This window comes from Eleutherodactylus coqui, chromosome 8, assembly GCF_035609145.1.
Source record: "Eleutherodactylus coqui strain aEleCoq1 chromosome 8, aEleCoq1.hap1, whole genome shotgun sequence".
In the NCBI taxonomy this organism is placed as follows: domain Eukaryota; kingdom Metazoa; phylum Chordata; class Amphibia; order Anura; family Eleutherodactylidae; genus Eleutherodactylus; species Eleutherodactylus coqui.
This window is the reverse complement of record NC_089844.1, coordinates 159,892,995-159,914,622: the sequence shown is the minus strand read 5'-3', so window position 1 is coordinate 159,914,622 and position 21,628 is coordinate 159,892,995. Positions and strand designations below refer to the sequence as shown.

Genomic DNA, 21,628 nt, shown 5'->3' with positions numbered 1-21,628 from the left:
TGCCCGCAGGGGAAATGAAGCATTGCATGGTGCCCACTAAATTCATTGAACAGAAAGGCCCCCATACACACTAGGGAAAAGTTGACTGAACCTGCTGATATAACCAGGACTGTCTGACTATCATATATATGAGGGCCTCCAGAATTTCACACCAAATTCCGCATCAAAATTTGCTCCAAATGTTGTGGAATTTGACATAGATTTTGCACTGCGGATCTACTGTAGAACATCCACTGTGGACACTCCATGGCCAATCCACCCTATGTGGACATACCCTAAAGAAGACATACTCTTCTTGTCCAATCCCATGCAACTCCTGTTCTGATGATGCTGCAGCGATGACATCACTAACACCAGGGACATGTGACCTCTGCAGCCAATCATCAGCTTATTTTGATCAGAGACTGACTGCAGCGATCACATTTCCCATTGTAAGAACATCATCTGGACTATTACACGAAGAGGGGGACCAGACGCTGTTGGGAACAGAGCAGTGGGGGACCAGGTGAAGGGAATATGTTATCTTGGTCATTACCTTTGCCCAAAAATGTTATGCCTGAATAAATATTTTAATTGACCGTAACGACCCCTGACTGATGACATAGCATGTCGATCGCTCACATTTAAAGACCTTTTACACCAGGCAATTGTTGGGTAAGGAATGACCTATTGATGTCCACTTTGATCAGCTGTACATTCCTTGCTTACATTAGGGGTTGTGCTAGCAAAAAACCGATAATTTTTATGTCTACCTAATAAATGGGATTGGTTCACAAACAAATGAATTATTGTTTGTCATTGGACTGCTTCTCCTATTTACACTGGGCAGTTATAGATCACTCAGCCAATAATCACTCCATGCAAAAGGCCCGTAAAGGGGTATTCCCATCTTGGCATAGTACAGCTTGCTACACTGTTTCCGTGACTCTCATTCACATCATTGAGAGCTACAGAAACAGCGCTGGACTGAAGAAAACGAGAAAAGCTCAGATTATGAAGACAACGTTAAGATATAATCTAGTAGATATCGTGGTGGGCCGTATTAGCCTCACAGGTTTGCACATATATTCCGTCCATCCTTGGATATACTATGAATGAGGCGCTGCATTTGTGATATTTTGTTGTAAAACTACGTTTGAGAATAAATTATGGAATTGTCTAAAAGTAATAAAGCAATGCTATTATTGTGCCAATTAGCTGGGGAAATGACAAATGCAAAAAGAAAACGGAAAGCATACTCCAGCAAATCCAATTCTGTTTCGATGATGGATGGCAGGAACGATACAGGAAATCTGAAATTGTATATTCAGATTTAGGCTGGCTTCACATGACTGTATTTGCGCATAGAAGTCACTGGGGATGCGCAAATGTGCCGCAATACGCTAGCAGATGTGAAAAATACTGTGGAATTGTGCAGAATAAGGAACACAACTTGAACTCATTAGAGTAATTTTGGCTGGGAGGATTGGTGCCCATTTCTGTGCATGTGCAGAAAGTACAGTAAAATACACTGCTGTGCGCTCAAAAAGAAAGCACCGCTTGTTCCATAAAAACACAGCGCGATAATGCACATATGCTCATGTGAATCTGGCCTATGTAGCATAACAAGTTGTCCAGGATTAAAAAACAAATCTTCATTTTATTTTCCAAAAACAGCACCACTCTTGTTCATTGGTTGTGTCTGGTATTGCATACTCATTCAAATACATTAGCCTAAGGCTTTACACACGAGTGTATATCGGCCGCTGTTTTCACAGCCAGCCGATATACTCTAACATCTGATGCATTGGATTCCAATGCATCAGTTCAGATGGGCGCATTCCCGCGGCGTAAAAGCGCCCAGCCGGACAATATAGCATTGGGCGCTTTTACGCTGGGCAGCAAAGATAGTCCTGGAACTATCTTTCTGCTTGGAATACGTCGGCTGCTGCATAGACTCCTATGGGAGCCAATGATAGCTGCCGAAAAAGGGCGGTGGGAGGGAGTTTAGCAGCGTGCCTCCGCCCCTTGTCAGCTGTTTGCATTGGGAGGGGGAGAGACGGGGGTGAGGCTAGTTGCTAAGCTAGTGCCGGCAAGGGAGAGGGAAGGGGGAGACAGTATAGCAGAGCTAAACCGTATCCCCCTGCCCGACAGCATTTCGGGCTTGGCGTATATATGGCGGGCTTGGCGTATATATGGCGGACTTGGCGTATATATGGCGGACTTGGGACGTCTGAACGGGCTCACTAACGTTAGATTGTGGGCGAACATAAAAACGCTGACGCCCGTGTGAAAGAGCCCTAAACCAGTGTTTCCCAACTCCAGTCCTCAGGGACCCCCAACAGGTTATGTTTTCAGGATTTCCTCAGTGTTGCACAGGTGATGTAATTATTGTCGGTGCCTCAGACATTGCCACAGGTGTTCTTACCATAGGATATCCTGGAAACATGACCTGTTGGGGGTCCCTGAGGACTGGAGTTGGGAAACAGTTGGGTCACAGTCCTGGAAACTCCTCTATGAAATGACTATTTAATAGAGATGAGCGAGCACCAAAATGCTCGGGTGCTCGTTACTCGGGACGAAATTATCGCGATGCTCAAGGGTTCATTTTGAGTAACGAACCCCATTGAAGTCAATGGGCGACCAGAGCATTTTTGTATTTCGCCGATGCTCGCTAAGGTTTTCATTTGTGAAAATCTGGGCAATTCAAGAAAGTGATGGGAACGACACAGGAACGGATAGGGCAGGCGAGGGGCTACATGTTGGGCTGCATCTCAAGTTCACAGGTCTCACTATTAAGCCACAATACCGGCAAGAGTGGGCCCCCCCCCTCCCAACAACTTTTACTTCTGAAAAGCCCTCATTAGCAATGCATACCTTAGCTAAGCACCACACTACCTCCAACAAAGCACAATCACTACCTGCATGACACTCCGCTGCCACTTCTCCTGGGTTACATGCTGCCCAACCCCCCCGCACGACCCAGTGTCCACAGCGCACACAAAAGTGTCCCTGCGCAGCCTTCAGCTGCCTTCATGCCACACCACCCTCATGTCTATTTATAAGTGCGTCTGCCATGACGAGGAACCGCAGGCACACACTGCAGGGGGTTGGCACGGCTAGGCAGCGACCCTCTTTAAAATGGGCGGGGCGATAGCCCACAATGCTGTAAAGAAGCAATGAGAAATATAATCCTGTGCCACCGCCATCAGGAGCTGCACACGTGGGCATAGCAATGGGGAACCTATGTGCCACACACTATTCATTCTGTCAAGGTGTCTGCATGCCCCAGTCAGACCGCGGTTTTTAATTCATAGACACAGGCAGGTACAACTCCCTATTGTGAAGTCCCTGTGGACCGACAGCATGGGTGGCTCCCTGGAACCCACCGGCGGTACATAAAAATATCCCATTGCATTGCCCAACACAGCTGAGGTAGTAATGTTGTGCTTAATGCAGGTGGGCTTCGGCCCACACTGCATGCACCAGTCTGACTGGGGTTCTTTACAAGTGGAAACAGATGCATTTATAATTCTCTGTGGACCCACAGCATGGGTGGGTGCCAGGAAGCCACCGGCGGTACATAAAAATATCCCATTGCATTACCCAACACAGCTGAGGTAGTAATGTCGTGCTTAATGCAGGTGGGCTTCGGCCCACACTGCATGCCCCAGTCTGACTGGGGGTCTTTAGAAGTGGAAACAGATGCATTTACAAGTCCCTGTGGACCGACAGCATGGGTGGCTCCCTGGAACCCACCGGCGGTACATAAAAATATCCCATTGCATTGCCCAACACAGCTGAGGTAGGAATTTTCGTGCTTAATGCAGGTGGGTTTCGGCCCACACTGCATGCCCCAGTCTGACTGGGGTTCTTTAGAAGTGGAAACAGATGCATTTATAATTCTCTGTGGACCCACAGCATGGGTGGGTGCCAGGAAGCCACCGGCGGTACATGAAAATATCCCATTGCATTACCCAACACAGCTGAGGTAGTAATGTCATGCTTAATGCAGGTGGGTTTCGGCCCACACTGCATGCCCCAGTCTGACTGGTAATATATACCTTAACAGTAACCTCGTTGGTGGTAATGTGGTGGTGACTGCGGACCTGGTAGCGCGGTTTTATGTAGTTGGTTTTCGGAATTTGGCCAGGATTAAGTGGGCCGTGGCGGGGGGATGGTGGTGGTGCTCTCTTGTTGTGTCGTTAAAGGTGAAATTCTTGGACTGCCACCAGACGGACCAATGCAAAGGTATTTGCCAAGAATGTTTTCATTGTTGGAGGAGGAGGGGGATGTTTTGGAGGCACTATGTGTCCTCTACACGTGTCCGTGGTTATATGCACCTTAACAGTAACAGCGTTGGTGGGAAATGGCCTCGCCGCCATCATGTCTTTGTGAAGCCTCTGTTTCCACACCCCAGTGACATACCATTAGCAGCGGTATAGGCAGAGCCCACAATTATTAACATTTCAGCGGTAGCATTAGGGACAGGCCCCACTAACATATCACTAGCAGCAGTATAGGGGGAGCGCAGTCTTAGTTCCATTTCAGTAATAGTAGCACTCAAGACAGGCCCCAGTAACATTCCCATTGCAGCAGTTTAGGGAGATAACAGTCTCTTTCACATTTCAGTAGCTGCAGTATAGACATTTATGTAGCTAAAGTGTAGGCCAACCCCACACACCTTTCTGTACCATGAGTGCAGGCGAAGAACATAGAAATTACTATGATTACACTGTAGGTGAGGGCCCAAAATAATTGGTGTACCAACAGTACTAATGTACCTCAGAAAAAATTGGCCATGCCCAACCAAGATGGCAGGTGAAACCCATTAATCGCTTTGGTTAATGTGGCTTAAGTGGTAACTAGGCCTGGAGGCAGCCCAGTTGAACGAAAAATTGGTTCAAGTTAAAGTTTCAACGCTTTTAAGAGCATTGAAACGTATAAAAATTGTTTAGAAAAGTTATATGAGTGAGCCTTGTGGCCCTAAGAAAAATTGCCCGTTCGGCGTGATTACGTGAGGTTTCAGGAGGAGGAGCAGGAGGAGGAGGAGGAATATTATACACAGATTGATGAAGCAGAAATGTCCCCGTTTTGGATGGTGAGAGAGAACGATGCTTCCATCCGCGGGTGCAGCCTACGTATTGCTTAGGTATTGCTGCTGTCCACTGGTGGAGAAGAGAAGTCTGGGGAAATCCAGGCTTTGTTCATCTTGATGAGTGTAAGCCTGTCGGCACTGTCGGTTGACAGGTGGGTACGCTTATCCGTGATGATTCCCCCAGCCACACTAAACACACTCTCTGACAAGACGCTAGCCGCAGGACAAGCAAGCACCTCCAGGGCATACAGTGCGAGTTCAGGCCACGTGTCCAGCTTCAACACCCAGTAGTTGTAGGGGGCAGAGGCGTCACCGAGGACGGTGCTGCAATCGGCTACGTACTCCCTCACCATCCTTTTACAGTGCTCCCGCCAACTCAGCCTTGACTGGGGACCGGTGACACAGTCTTGCTGGGGAGCCATAAAGCTGGCAAAGGCCTTGGAGAATGTTCCCCTGCCTGCGCTGTACATGCTGCCTGATCTCTGCGCCTCCCCTGCTACCTGGCCCTCGGAACTGCGCCTTCTGCCACTAGCGCTGTCTGATGGGAAGTTTACCATCAGTTTGTCCACCAGCGCCCTGTGATATAGCATCATTCTCGAACCCCTTTCCTCTTCGGGAATGAGAGTGCAAAGGCTCTCCTTATACCGTGGATCGAGCAGTGTGTACACCCAGTAATCCGTAGTGGCCAGAATGCGTGTAACGCGAGGGTCACGAGAAAGGCATCCTAACATGAAGTCAGCCATGTGTGCCAGGGTACCTGTACGCAACACATGGCTGTCCTCACTCGGAAGATCACTTTCAGGATCCTCCTCCTCCTCCTCCTCTGGCCATACACGCTGAAAGGATGACAGGCAAGCAGCATCTGTCCCCTCAGCAGTGGGCCAAGCTGTCTCTTCCCCCTCCTCCTCATGCTCCTCCCCCTCCTCCTCAACGCGCTGAGATATAGACATGAGGTTGCTCTGACTATCCAGCGACATACTGTCTTCCCCGCTCCGTTTCCGAGCGCAAAGTGTCTGCCTTTATGCTTTGCAGGGAACTTCTCAAGAGGCATAGCAGAGGAATGGTGACGCTAATGATTGCAGCATCCCCGCTCACCATCTGGGTAGACTCCTCAAAGTTTCCAAGGACCTGGCAGATGTCTGCCAACCAGGCCCACTCTTCTGTAAAGAATTGAGGAGGCTGACCCCCACTACGCCGCCCATGTTGGAGTTGGTATTCCACTATAGCTCTACGCTGCTCATAGAGCCTGGCCAACATGTGCAGCGTAGAGTTCCACTGTGCGGGCACGTCGCACAGCAGTCGGTGCACTGGCAGATTAAACCGATGTTGCAGGGTCCGCAGGGTGGCAGCGTCCGTCTTGGACTTGCGGAAATGTGCCCTGAGCCGGCGCACCTTTCCAAGCAGGTCTGACAAGTGTGGGTAGCTTTTCAGAAAGCGCTGAACCACCAAATTAAAGACGTGAGGCTTTGAGGCGTGAGGCTGCTGAGCTGCAGAGCCGCCACTAGGTTACGGCCGTTGTCACACACGACCATGCCCGGTTGGAGGCTCAGCGGCGAAATCCAGCGGTCGGTCTGCTCTGTCAGACCCTGCAACAGTTCGTGGGCCGTGTGCCTCTTCTCTCCTAAGCTGAGTAGTTTCAGAACGGCCTGCTGACGCTTGCCCACCGCTGTGCTGCCATGCCGCGCAACACCGACTGCTGTCGACGTGCTGCTGCAGACACATCTTGATTGCGAGACAGAGGTTGCGTAGGAGGAGGAGGAGGAGGAGAAGGAGGGTGGTTTAGTGGAGGAAGCATACACCGCCGCAGATACCACCACCGAGCTGGGGCCCGCAATTCTGGGGGTGGGCAGGACGTGAGCGGTCCCAGGCTCTGACTCGGTCCCATACTCCACTAAATTCACCCAATGTGCCGTCAGGGAGATATAGTGGCCCTGCCCGCCTGTGCTTGTCCAGGTGTCCGTTGTTAAGTGGACCTTGGCAGTAACCGCGTTGGTGAGGGCGCGTACAATGTTGCGGGAGACGTGGTCGTGCAGGGCTGGGATGGCACATCGGGAAAAGTAGTGGCGACTGGGAACCGAGTAACGTGGGGCCGCCGCCGCCATCATGTTTTTGAAAGCCTCGGTTTCCACAAGCCTATATGGCAGCATCTCCAGGCTGATCAATTTGGCTATGTGCACGTTTAACGCTTGAGCGTGCGGGTGCGTGGCGGCGTACTTGCGCTTGCGCTCAAACAGTTGCGCTAGTGACAGCTGGACGCAGTGCTAAGAGACATTGCTGGATGGGGCTGAGGACAGCGGAGATGAGGGTGTGGGTGCAGGCCGGGAGACGGTCATGCCTGTGTCCTGAGAGGGGGGTTAGATCTCAGTGGCAGGTTGGAGCACAGGGGGAGAGGCAGTGGTGCAAACCGGAGGCGGTGAGCGGCCTTCGTCCCACCTTGTGGGGTGCTTGGCCATCATATGCCTGCGCATGCTGGTGGTGGTGGCTCCCCGGCTGATCTTGGCGCGACAAACCTTGCACACCACAGTTCGTCGGTCGTCTGCACAGTGAAAAACTGCCACACCTATGAGCACATTGGCCTCTGCAGGGTGGCATGGCGCGAGAGGGCGCTTTTGGAAACAGTCGGTGGATTATTCGGTCTGGCCCTGCCTCTACCCCTGGCCACCGCACTGCCTCTTCCAACCTGCCCTGCTGCTGCACTTGCCTCCCCCTCTGAAGACCTGTCCTCAGTAGGCTTAGCAAACCAGGTGGGGTAAGTCACCTCATCGTCCAGCTGCTCTTCCTCCGAATCCTCTGTGCGCTCCTCCCTCGGACTTACTGCCCTTACTACTACCTCACTGATAGACAACTGTGTCTCATCGTCATCGTCCTCCTCACCCACTGTAAGCTCTTGAGACAGTTGCCGGAAGTCCCCAGCCTCATCCCCCGGACCCCGAGAACTTTCCAAAGGTTGGGCATCGGTCACGACAAACTCCTCCGGTGGGTGAGGAACCATTGCTGCCCAATCTCGGCAGGGGCCCGAGAACAGTTCCTGGGAGTCTGCCTGCTCCTCAGAATGTGTCATTGTAATGGAGTGAGGAGGCTGGGAGGAAGGAGGAGCAGCAGCCAGAGGATTCAGAGTTGCAGCTGTGGACGGCGTAGAAGACTGTGTGGTCGATAGATTGCTGGATGCACTTTCTGCCATCCATGACAGGACCTGCTCATACTGCTCATTTTCTAATAAAGGTCTACCGCGTGGACCCATTAATTGTGAGGTGAATGTGGGGACGCCAGAAACGTGCCTCTCTCCTAATCCCGCAGCAGTCGGCTGCGATACACCTGGATCAGGAGCTCGGCCTGTGCCCACACCCTGACTTGGGCCTCCGTGTCCTCGCCCGCGTCCACGTCCTCTAGGCCTACCCCTACCCCTCAGCATGGTGTATTACCAGTAGTGCAGAAATAGAATGCTGTAATTAAATGTGCCGCTTATTGGCCTGTGGTTGGAGGCTGACTTTGCGTACGTAACGCACAGCAGAGGCAGGAAACAATTATGCGCAAGGCTGGGTATTAATTCACCAAGTACTACCCCCAGCTGAGACGCAGTAAACTGAAGGCAGTGACAGGCAGGCCAAATATTGTATATTTTTGAACTTTTTGGGAACAACCACACTGCCTGTGATATACACTGTATTTCGATTTCCCTGTTGGAGGCTGACTTCGCGTACATAAAGCACTGCAGAGGCAGGAAACAATTATGCGCAAGGCTGGGTATTAATTCACCAACTACTACCCCCAGCAGAGACGCAGTAAACTGAAGGCAGTGACAGGCAGGCCAAATATTGTATATTTTTGAACTTTTTGGGAACAACCACACTGCCTGTGATATACACTGTATTTCGATTTCCCTTTTGGAGGCTGACTTCGCGTACGTAACGCACTGCAGAGGCAGGAAACAATTATGCGCAAGGCTGGGCATTAATTCACCAACTACTACCCCCAGCAGAGAGGCAGTAAACTGAAGGCAGTGACAGGCAGGCCAAATATTGTATATTTTTGAACTTTTTGGGAACAACCACACTGCCTGTGATATACACTGTATTTCGATTTCCCTGTTGGAGGCTGACTTCGCATACATAACGCACTGCAGAGGCAGGAAACAATTATGCGCCAGGCTGGGTATTAATTCACCAACTACTACCCCCAGCAGAGACGCAGTAAACTGAAGGCAGTGACAGGCAGGCCAAATATTGTATATTTTTGAACTTTTTGGGAACAACCACACTGCCTGTGATATACACTGTATTTCGATTTCCCTTTTGGAGGCTGACTTCGCGTACGTAACGCACTGCAGAGGCAGGAAACAATTATGCGCAAGGCTGGGCATTAATTCACCAACTACTACCCCCAGCAGAGAGGCAGTAAACTGAAGGCAGTGACAGGCAGGCCAAATATTGTATATTTTTGAACTTTTTGGGAACAACCACACTGCCTGTGATATACACTGTATTTCGATTTCCCTGTTGGAGGCTGACTTCGCATACATAACGCACTGCAGAGGCAGGAAACAATTATGCGCCAGGCTGGGTATTAATTCACCAACTACTACCCCCAGCAGAGACGCAGTAAACTGAAGGCAGTGACAGGCAGGCCAAATATTGTATCTTTTTGAACTTTTTGGGAACAACCACACTGCCTGTGATATACACTGTATTTCGATTTCCCTTTTGGAGGCTGACTTCGCGTACGTAACGCACTGCAGAGGCAGGAAACAATTATGCGCAAGGCTGGGCATTAATTCACCAACTACTACCCCCAGCAGAGAGGCAGTAAACTGAAGGCAGTGACAGGCAGGCCAAATATTGTATATTTTTGAACTTTTTGGGAACAACCACACTGCCTGTGATATACACTGTATTTCGATTTCCCTGTTGGAGGCTGACTTCGCATACATAACGCACTGCAGAGGCAGGAAACAATTATGCGCCAGGCTGGGTATTAATTCACCAACTACTACCCCCAGCAGAGACGCAGTAAACTGAAGGCAGTGACAGGCAGGCCAAATATTGTATCTTTTTGAACTTTTTGGGAACAACCACACTGCCTATATAGCCAGTATATCTCTTTCACCTTTCCCACTGTCCCTGCCTCACCAGTACTGCCCCTATACTCTGTAAAATGACTGCAGACTGAGGACGCTATGGTCTGCACGCCCGATATACAAAAAAAAAAAAATTGTGCAACACTGCTCCCAGCAGCCTCAACAGTACTGCACACGGTCAGATGTGGCCCTAAGAAGGACCGTTGGGGTTCTTGAAGACTAAAATAACACCTAACACTGTCCCTATAGCAGCTACAGCAAGACAGCACTTTCCCTGATCTCTGTCAGAATGCATCTGTGGCGAGCCGTGGGCGGGGCAGATTTTAATACTCGGGTGTCATCTGATCTCCCCAGCCACTCACTGCAGGGGGGTGGTATAGGGCTGGAACATCACAGGAGGAAGCTGTAATGCCTTCCCTGTCTTTCTATTGGCCAGAAAAGCGCGCACATTTCTCAGGGAAGAAAGTGAAAGTAACTCGAACATTGCGTGGTGCTCGTCTCGAGTAACGAGCATCTCGAACACGCTAATACTCGAACGAGCATCAAGCTCGGACGAGTACGTTCGCTCATCTCTAAACAGGTTACCACGGGGGGTGGTGAGATCTCCTGCAATGGAAGTGTTCAAACAAAGGCTGGACAAATATCTGTCTGGGATGATTTAGTGAATCCTGCACTGAGCAGGGGGTTGGACCCGATGACCATGGAGGTCCCTTTCAACCCTACCATTCTATGATTCTCTGAACCTACTTTCTATCCTAAATAGCAAAGAATGTAAAAAAAAGCTAAAAAATTGAGCCATTTTTTTTTATTTTGACTTTAAAAAAAATTCCAGTAAAAGTAATCAAAACAACCACATGTACCCCAAAATGCTACCACTATAAACTACAAATTGTCATGCAAAAAACATGCTCTCACAAAGTGGAAAACCCGAAGAAAAATATATAATTTTGGTATTGTCGTATGCTGTATAATTACCGCTGTAAAACAAAAAAAAAAACGCTGCACGTTTTTGTGTGGATTTTGATGCGGAATTGAAAATAGCTTAATTCTGCCTGCAATTCTAAATCAGATTCCACACAGGCACATGCAGATTTTGATGCAGGTTTTCGCAGCTTCAGCTTCAGCTGTGTGTTGCAGTGCGTCCTGCAGTGACGTTCCAGCCTGTGTAAAAGGTCTATTAGGATGCTATTATACAAGCGCCGCTACGGTCACAGCACCTCTTGTCCTTTAATATATTTATATCTCTTTATCGTGAACAACCTGCAGTAAGGATATTTGCTTGAAAAAGAAGGCAATTTCTGATCCCCCGAAATGCGTTGCATGTGAAGTATGACTTGTGACGTTTTTACCAGTATCCTTTCCTTGTCTGTGTATGCCCATTTGTTTTATGGAATAAAAGTCTCCTGAAGTTACTCCAATGTCCAGCTGGCTATACCTTGTATAGTGACCCTAGATTTGGACCAGCGGTGTGGAAGCCTGTCGGTTGAGTTCATTTCTCACTTTTTTATAATCTCGCTTTACTATACTTATTCATCTTTGGAGCGCGGTCTTGAACATTTTTTGCCATTAACGCTCCTGTAACTGCGCTAATTATTAGGGTGCACTATCACCGGCAAAATGCGAGCACTAGTGGCAGCCACTACACTCCTGTAATAGTAGCCTTATATATGTCTTATTTTTTTTTAAAAAAGAGCACCCGACACCTATAAAAAGTTGTTTTCATTGCCTACGGATACCAGTGAGAAAATGATTTGGCTTCTTAATTGGCTCAAAATCGAAAATTCATATGCAGCAGGTGGGGAGTTAAAAACAGGTCCTTTCTCCGATCCGTTCATTGTTTTGCCATTTGAAACAAAATGGAAGAGTCACCCAAGCAAAGTAAGAGAGAAATTAAAATGATGAATTACAAATGATAAATGTTTAATCAGGCGTACACAATGAGGGGCGATTTATATATTTTTTTTATCGCTAAAAGGCACCAAATGTTAAACTGAGCGCCGGCGATCCATTTGCCTGCAATAATTCAAGCATGATCCGTTCATGTGGACGAAGGACATCTCCCTCTTCACACGCAAACTCCGCTGGAAAAAGTATTTCAGCATCAAAAACAGAGAACAGCTAAATGAAATGGGCCTAGAGCCCTCTGACCAATTGGGACTACAAGTCCTATTAGATCTAGAAGCTGAAAACCAGAGAGACCAGGGTACTGGCCCCTTCACGACCCTTAAACCCTCCAATAAATCAAATCCTCCAGCTTTGAAAAGTCCGGAAATTGACATTTTTGAGAAGTTGGTTAAAAAAGATCTGAAGGCACTTCGTACTCCAAAGAACGTACATCCTAATTTAACAAAAGGTGAACTCGTAGCACTAAAGAACCTCGAATCTAATCAACAAATTATTGTGAAACCCGCCGATAAAGGCGGTAATATTGTTGTAATGAGTAGATCGCAATATGTCAACATGTGTCGACAACTTCTTAGCGACACATCGACCTATGGTCGCTTGACTAACGATCCTACTAATACATTTTTGTTCAAATTGAGGAACCTACTGCTACGACAACGAGATCTGGGGTGCATAAGTGAGAAAGAACTTCGATTTATTTATCCAACTAATCCAACAGTGGCAACTTTTTACTCGTTGCCAAAAGTGCACAAAGGTATTGACCCGATCAGAGGGAGACCAATAGTATCGGGCATCAACAACCTTACCCAGAATCTAAGTACATACATAGATAACATCTTACGCCCTTTTGTCGTATCCCTGCGCTCACATGTCAGGGATACAATGGACGTTCTTCGTCTTATCGATGGAATCTCAATTGAGCCAGATACCTTCCTCGCATCACTCGACATAGAAGCACTCTATAGTTCTATCCCGCACGAAGGAGGCCTTGAGGCAGTAAAATTCTTTTTAGAACAGAGGGGCTCCCAATACATCAATCATAATGAGTGCATACTGGAATTCCTTGAGTTCACCTTACGCCATAACTACTTTTTGTTTGACTCCGAGTACTTCCACCAGCTCAGGGGTACAGCGATGGGGACGCCATGTGCCCCATCCTATGCTAACCTGTACCTGGGCTGGTGGGAGGAAAGGGTCATCTACAACAATATGGAATGGTCAAATAATATCATACTATGGCTTAGATTTATTGATGATATTCTTGTCCTTTGGAGAGGAACTGAATCCTCTTTCCAAGATTTTGTGAACTCTTTGAACCAGAACTCCTTAAATCTGCATGTCACGAGTGAATTTAACACCACCAGTCTACCTTTCCTAGACTTAATGATCCAGAAGAACGAGGACGGCACTATCTCCTCAACATTGTACCGCAAAATTACCGCCACAAATAGTTTACTGGGGTGGCAGAGCTATCATCCAGTCCCTTTAAAAAGCGGAATCCCTAAGGGACAATTCTTGCGGCTCCGACGAAACTGCTCGAACGATTCCACGTTCCTAGAAGAAAGCCAAAAACTGATGACACGTTTTAGAGATAGAAATTATCCAGAAGACGTCATTCAAAGTGCCTTCTCTCATGCTATGCAACAAAACAGGACTACTCTCTTAACACCTCGCAAACGTCCAACTGACCAGTACACACGCATTATAGGCACATTCGATATGGCCTCCAAACAAGTCAGAAACATCGTAAGTCACTACTGGGATATTTTGAAGAATGATATGGATCTTGGCGATTCAATATCACCCATGCCACTAATTACATATCGGAGAGGCCATAACCTCAAAGACCATCTGGTCAAGAGCCATTTGTATCAAGATGACACCAAAAAAACCTGGCTAGGATCTGCTAGACCAAACGGTACCTTCCCCTGCCATGGCTGTATGGCTTGTCCATACATTTTGAAAAGTGATACTTTCCAATGTGCCTCCAACAATAAAGTATACAAGTGCCGCAGTTTCATTAACTGTAGGACCAAAAACATAGTGTACATGGCGACGTGCCCCTGTCCCAAGGTCTACGTGGGGAAAACCATTCAGGAATTCCGACGTAGGATCTTGGGACATGTGGGCAATATAAATCGCAAAGAGTCAACACCATTGGCCGACCATGTTTGGTCCCTACATGGCGGTGATGCAAATTCACTCAAATTTCAGGGAGTTGAACTCTTGAGGACTTTCGGACGCAGAGGTGACATTGACAGGCGCCTCTTACAAAAAGAGGCAGCCTGGATATATCGTATGAACACCCTAAGCCCTGCTGGCTGGAATGAGAGTTTATGTTTTAACTGCTTTTTGTAAAATAGCCCCTTTTCCCAACTCTCATTATTTGTTCCGCACTATCCCTCCTGAGAATATCGATCGTACGGTATCCTTACCAATTCTATTAGGAACATCATCTGAAACTATGTATAATATAGACATCATTAACTCTTTCCATACCGATTGATGGCAAGCACTATACCGATATTCCTATACTCCTCAATGAGGCTGCTGCTCTATTTGTATCCTCCTAACCTTATATGAAGCAAACTGGACATCTTATCGTGATGTCTTCCTTTTAGTATAAATGATATAACAATCATTCTCTGCAGCACATTATTTACTTCCCCTTTAACAACGCCTGACTGCTCTATCAGTACCTTTATGGCATCACTCTCAGATGCTATTATTTTCACACTAGGTCGGAATAGAGCTTATAACTACTAATGTGCTAGGCAAAAGGGAAGGGGAAAGAAGGAAAGAAAAAAGAAAAAAAAAAAAAAAGAGTTTGCAACTATTAATGTGCTAGGCAAAAATCTTCCTTTTAATCAATCTATATATATCCTATATCAGCTATACATCTATGGTGCATAAAGTATTTGAAAGAACAACCCGTTTGTATCTCGAGTTGTCACTATTACCCGATGTAATATTTATGAATTGAATGATCGGCTTACCTATAGCGAAACACCGCCCACACATTAGCATAACTATGACGTGTCCCTTATCTATTTACCAAAGGAAGAATACTCTCACGGAGAGAGAGATACAACAACGGGTCTCCGCCCCTTTGTAAGCACATGATCTGACGCTCTGACGTCATCGCGTCACGGGCGCATGCGCAGAGTCACTACTCTACGTCCGTGTTATGGGCATTATATTCGTATCACTAACGGACAATCGCCGGTACTGCACCATGATCAAGGAGCACGAATGGTAGATAATCAACATAAGGATTAAGTACTCTACCTGGCCACATGTTTGTAAACCTAGAAGTGTGTTTCCCTTTTTTTTTTGGCCTAATTAAGAATGATTGACAGATCTCTTCCTCTCAGCAGCCCTCATTGGTGTATTCATCAAATCCCTCCCACAGGGAGGTTCTCTCCCTGGTATATACAGCGCTGATCTTGCACTAGCTAACCATTTACCTGTGGCTCACCATCAGGGCCACAGGCTTTATCTGTTTGTTATTTTACTCTATGTTTGGCACACTAGGTAGCCTTATCTTGGGGACCTATTGTTTGAGCAGAAAAATTTGTTGAAGCCTATTTTTGGCTGCCTGCTTGAATATTAGATTGGTTGTCTGAACTTTTGATAGGAGTCTAGCATTTCTACATTAGTGTTGCTGACATTGCAACACTTTGAGGAGGATAGGTATGCAGCTTTAAATACAGGATCCTCTTTAGCTGACCTATCTGAACATGCACCTGACTTTCTATTAATGTCAGTGCATATGACTAGAAACTCTACATTAGTGCTGCTAACATTGCAACACTTGTAGGAGGATAGGTATACAGCGCTAAATACAGGATCCTTATAGCTGACGTATCTAGACACGCATCTGACTTGTGACTACTGTCAGTGCATAAGTTCTTTATCCAAGTCCTCCTTCCTTCTTTACCAACGTAGCCACTATACCATCGTACCCTGCTGGCTTTTTGTCTAACGGTGTCTGGTATATATATATACCTGTTGGCGACATCTTCGCAGACAACCCACTTTCTTGCCAATTTAATCCTACTGATTATATATCCTAAAAGAGGAAGATAGCTTAGTCAATTAAATGATTGACGCTATTAATCCCACTAAAGATTTTTTGGTCAAATATACATCTGTGGCTCCTGATGAACCGCTCTAAAGCGAGCGGAGAAACGCGTTGAGCCGTATTTCTCTGTGACTTCACCAGTCATTCAGAGCCGTAGTTCTCTGCGACCTCTACATACGACTGTCACCAGTCATTCAGTGCAGGAACTCTGTATATGCACTAAAGTTATCCACTTATACTGACCATGCTATTGTGACCATCATCTACATTGGAGACATTGGATGCATAATTCAAACTTGCAGCTAAATATATCTTCTCCTCTTTTTCGTGTTAATGTATGTTAGTACTGTTAGTCAGCCCGTATATGTTTTTAAGAGTTTCTAATAAACTATATTCTTTTAGTCTATACCTGTGAAGGGCAATAATTCAAGCAGACAGCTCTAAGATGGCACAGAAAACATTTATTAATGATTACATTTACCCGAAATGGCTCGGTGTACATTCATCAACTGTCATGTACTGAGAGGAGGGCAGGAATCGAGATTCCAAACATGCTATGAATAATATCTTTCTGAATAATGTTACGCTCTAGGGTCTCTTTAAATGGTCACATGGTTCAGAAAAATTACACTAGAGAAGAAACTGAGATGGTTCAGGACAACAATATATGTAGCACCCAGTATAGCCTCGCTGAGTGACTCCATCTTACCTACTTGCCCAACTCTATGTCAATCACCGCTAGACAGAGGGATCATGGCACACGGTACTCCTGCAGTCCACGAGTGAAGCGGCTTAGGAACTGCTTTGTGTTACCGGCTAAATCAGAGAGGAAAAAATGTGGAGTCTATAGCTACATTCAGAAGTAATGCTTTGAGGTTCTCTTCAAACTGATGTTCACAGTTTCTTTGGTTTCCTTCACTCTTAGGCTCTCTTCACATCCTGCCAGAGGATCCATTGGGTCTAAAAAGTCTCCCCTGGCTAGGGTTTTCAGCTTTGTCACCAAAGATACCATCCAAGATAAAAGGGTGTGTGGTTTATGGGGGGTTGTTAGCGCGCTACTTATTACACATATCACACTGGGGAACACAATTTTCATTGACTTAGATATTACATTTTTTTCCTAACTTTTGGATTCTGAAACCAAAAATGACCCCAATTTTTCTTTATCACATCAACTTTTTAAGATACAGGATCCCCTCCAAGTTTCTCAAAAACCATACAAAATGTACATATAATGGAAAATCAAAAATTACCTGAATATAATGTTTATTTTAAATGATCTTGTCCATACAAAGGATATATTGTTTTTGTATGTCAAATTGTGTTAATATTAGCAGTTTAGGTAAAAATTTACGCTTATAGCCTTTCCTTTAGTGTTCAATCTGTGGACAGTCTCGCCTGATGCTCCAACAAAAGTCGGCCATCATATGTGCATCCCATCTAGCCTGATACCGTCCCTCCATGACCTTCAAATCTTGGTGGAATTGTTCACCTTGCTCATCACTGACCGCACCAAGGTTTTCTGGGAAACAATCAAGATGGCTATCCTACCACCCCAGGCCACTGCAGAGTATGCAGAGCGGTGTTGTTTCAGCAACACATCTGCTCCCCACATGAGTGCAGTGGCCCGGCAACCAGCTGATCTGTGAGGTTCTCAGGTAGCAGACCACTGCCGATCAACAATTGATGACCTGTTCTGAGCAAGGGCCATAGAGGCAGACCGTATGGCTGCTATGGGGTTCAAGGAGAGAGGGAGCCCAATGATGTTTGGTTCCACCCACGTTCTCCTTGGTGATTGGAAGCGGTGCAAGACTTAACTCTCCAGAAGAAATTAATTACTCAAAAACAATGGGGTTGGGAAATGTCTTAAGAGTCATAGAATACCTTAACAAGGGGCCCGTTTCTATCTTTGTTATGGGGCACCTTTTCTTATATGTACACCACTGATCCTGAGGATAGGTCATCAATAGATCAAAGGTGAAAACCTCTTTAAAGCAGTTGTAAAAAGTTATAAAGTTATCCTCTATCCACAACATAAGGGACAACTTTATGATTGGTGGGGGTCACCTTAAAGAGGTTGTGCCAAACACACCATAAGCGGTTGTGTCAAGTTATAACGTTATCTTTTATTCACAGGATAGGGATAACTTTATGATAAGTGGGGTCTGACCACTGCAACCCCACCAATCTCGAAAATAGGGGACCTAAAGATTCATGCATGAATGAAGCAGCAGTTGCACCTTTGCGCCACATGTCCACAGCATGCACAACTGCCACTTAATTCATGCGGTGACCTTCAAAATTCCATTCTCGAGATCAGTGGGGGTCTGACTGTTAGGAAAGAGGATAACTTTGTAACTTAGCAAAACCCCTTTAAGGTGTGCTCTACCTGATTCGGAGCCATGGGTATCCAAGCCCTAGTGCCTGAATGGTCAGTCTATCCACGACATGTGTTGAATTCGTCCTCTTTCTGATGTTGTTACACTGGTAGCTATAGTTTTAATGAAATAAAACGAAACATTTGTAATCATCGTGCTCCAATCATCTTCATATAATCGTAATGGCGCTATAATGGACAGCTGCGATACATTTATAATAAAGTGATAAAGCAATAGTCATCAGCATGCCGTTATTGTGATAAAGCCATATTAATGATATTAGAACTGTCTCTCACATCTCTAGAAGAACATATTTTTGAAAAGAAAGCTCTAAATATTTTGAGAATGCCGACTTCATTTCAGACCTGCCTGCAGAATGTAATGGATTTTTTATGAAGCTTTGGCAGTGTACGGAATAATATTAAATTCTTGGTTGCTTGCTGTATAAAAATTCTATTTTTAATTCACATTTCCTATGTATGTCACTATATTATTACATGCAAATAGTTTTCTCGCAGTCTTCGAGTGATTTCAAAAAGAACATTTTCTTTAAAGTGCAAAAATATGTGGTTTATAAAAATGTATCTTGACGTAGAACTATTTGCCTTCTTAAAAGGCTGCTGTCCAAAATGATGTTCATATAGGGGGTTAGAGCTTCATTTTCCTGATGCAAAGCTATAAATCCCCTGCCTAGCGTGAAAGGGTAATATTCTGCCTTCAGCCACCACTAGAGGGGGAAACCGTGTATACAGTTTATGTTACGGTATACTACCCTTGACACGCCAGCCCAGGTGCACTAGATCTCACTCACAACCCCTGTCCCTGCCTACTTGCCTCCACTCTTGGCTAACCCCAGGCGTCACTAGGGACCGAAAAAGAGACGCTGGCGTACCTGGATGGAAAGGGTGGAATACCGACAGAAAAGGCAGATGTAATTAACCAATACGAACAATAATAAGCAGAACTGAGGCAGATGGAAACACCTGGCGGATAATAGCAAAGTATAGCAGACAAGATGACCAACCGAGGCAGACTAGCTAGCACACTGAGAGAAACCAATAACTGGCAGTGATTGCCAGTCTCTGCCCGACCTTTAATTAAAAGGCTCCGCCCAGGGGCGGAGAGAGGGAGACAGTGAGCTTCCAACAGAACATAATAAAAGGGAGCTCCTGCACAGCAGCTGCACTCACAGGTGCGCGCATGGCGCCGTGCGCCACCACCAATGTGCCGCCCATGCCGGCCAGGCAGCTGCGCCCCTGGTAGCCGGACAGCAAGCCGCGGGACCCCGCACACCACCGCCCCGGGAGGACCAGAAACCGCTGCATGGTAACGTTTTGCTTCTAAGCTCCCCCTATTGGTGGCAGCCTGAATTTTATAATTTGCCACTATGTCTACAGAGGGGATTTGGCGCATCAGAGAAATGGAGATTTATCCACTACAAAGATATATTTAAAGAAAAAAAAACAGCACAGAATGGTTTTCCTAAAAACGACATGGCTTTAAAGGGGTTGTCTGGGCTAGTTTCAACTGATGACCTATCATCTGGATAGGTCATCAGTAGTTGATGAACAGGGATCCATCCATCAGCTGATTGTCTATCACACTGTTCAGTGCAGTGGGTCAGTTATTGTCATCAGTGGACAGGGGACAAAGTACAGGTGCCAGCTTCACTCCTATTGAAATCAATGGGGAGCTGTGCTGCTACTGCACTTCCTGCTCCTGTTATGGACATCCTGAGCAGGGAGTGCAGCAGAAACAAGGCTCTCCTATTGATTTCAACGGGAGTGAAACTGGCACCGACACTTCCTCGCCTATCTGCTAATGACAATATCTGTCCCAACGCACTGGAGTGTCGACTGGATGATCAGCTGATGGACAGGGATCCCAAGTGGTAGAGCCCCGTCCATCAACAACTGATGACCTGTCTGGAGGATGTCATTAGTTGAAATGATCCCACACAGCCCCTTAAAACTGGTGGTGATTGTAGGGGTTGTACCAAGTTTTAAAGTTATTCCCTGCCCTGTGCATAGGGAATAACTTTATGATTAGTGGGGATCCGATCGCTGGGATTCCAGACAATCTTGAGAACAGGGGTCCCAAAGGTCCCCACATGAATGAAGTGACAATCACATATGCGCACGGCAACTCTATTCATTTTAATTTCAGCACTATAGATAGCCAACTGCTCTCACTCAGCAATTTCTGGATCTCCCATTGAAATGAATGAGCAGCAGTGCGCTTGCATGACCACTGCTTCATTCATGTGGGGACCTTCAGGACCCCCGTTCTCAAGATCGCTGGGAGTTCCAGCGGTCTGACTCCCACTGATCATAAAATTATCCCTTATCATGTGGATAGGGGCTGACTTTATAACTTGGCACAAACCCTTTAATGTTGAGGCTTCTCAACACATTTTGACTATTGGAATGCGCTAAGATGGCTCAAATTTGTTTCCAATGTTTTGCATCTTGCACGTAGTTGCAAGCTATAGATAGCATAGGGTGTTTTCATAAAACATGGCCACTTCCCGAAGCCTGGAAGTGGTGGTCAGCGACAAGGTAAGGTAAGATCTTTTTCAACAATTAATGGTTTTCCTGGACTAGGATATTGATCTGTTTATGGCTCCTCTGTTCACAATCCTCACCAACACACCTCGAGCGAAAGAGGTAAAGCCGCTTGCAAAGAACTGTTGTTCAAGTTACAAATAAATCATTTGCCAGTCTTTGGTTTGAGTCATTTGCCCAGACACTCTGGTGCACCAGTTATGGCTGAGCCCACTACTTGAGCCGACCACTCACCAACCCAGCGCGGCCAAATCTAGGACTTGACCTGTATGCGGCTCCGATGCCTATGAGAGAGGATGGCCCATTGTCCATCAGAGAAGGTAAACCCACTGCCGAGCCTTCCTGGCCCAGCGAGCCTAAGATTGTTGGGGTCTGCACTTCCTGACCTCACTTCACTGTAGCAGATTGATCCTACTAAAGATCTTATGGTGGTTTCTTGGTGTTAGGGGTCTTTTAGCATTTGTGGTTTATATCATGATGAACTAGGCCTGCTGTGAGCACTCTGTGACAGAGATAGGGCACATTTCTAAAAGTTGTTTTATTTTA

At 46.4% G+C, this 21,628-nt stretch overlaps 1 protein-coding gene across 1 annotated transcript in view; it reads right to left on the bottom strand.

Annotated features, from left to right (window-relative positions):
• Positions 1 to 21,628, bottom strand: part of LOC136577644 (protein ELFN1-like) — a 66,382-nt gene that overhangs the window by 3,195 nt on the left and 41,559 nt on the right. The window lies entirely within an intron of this gene.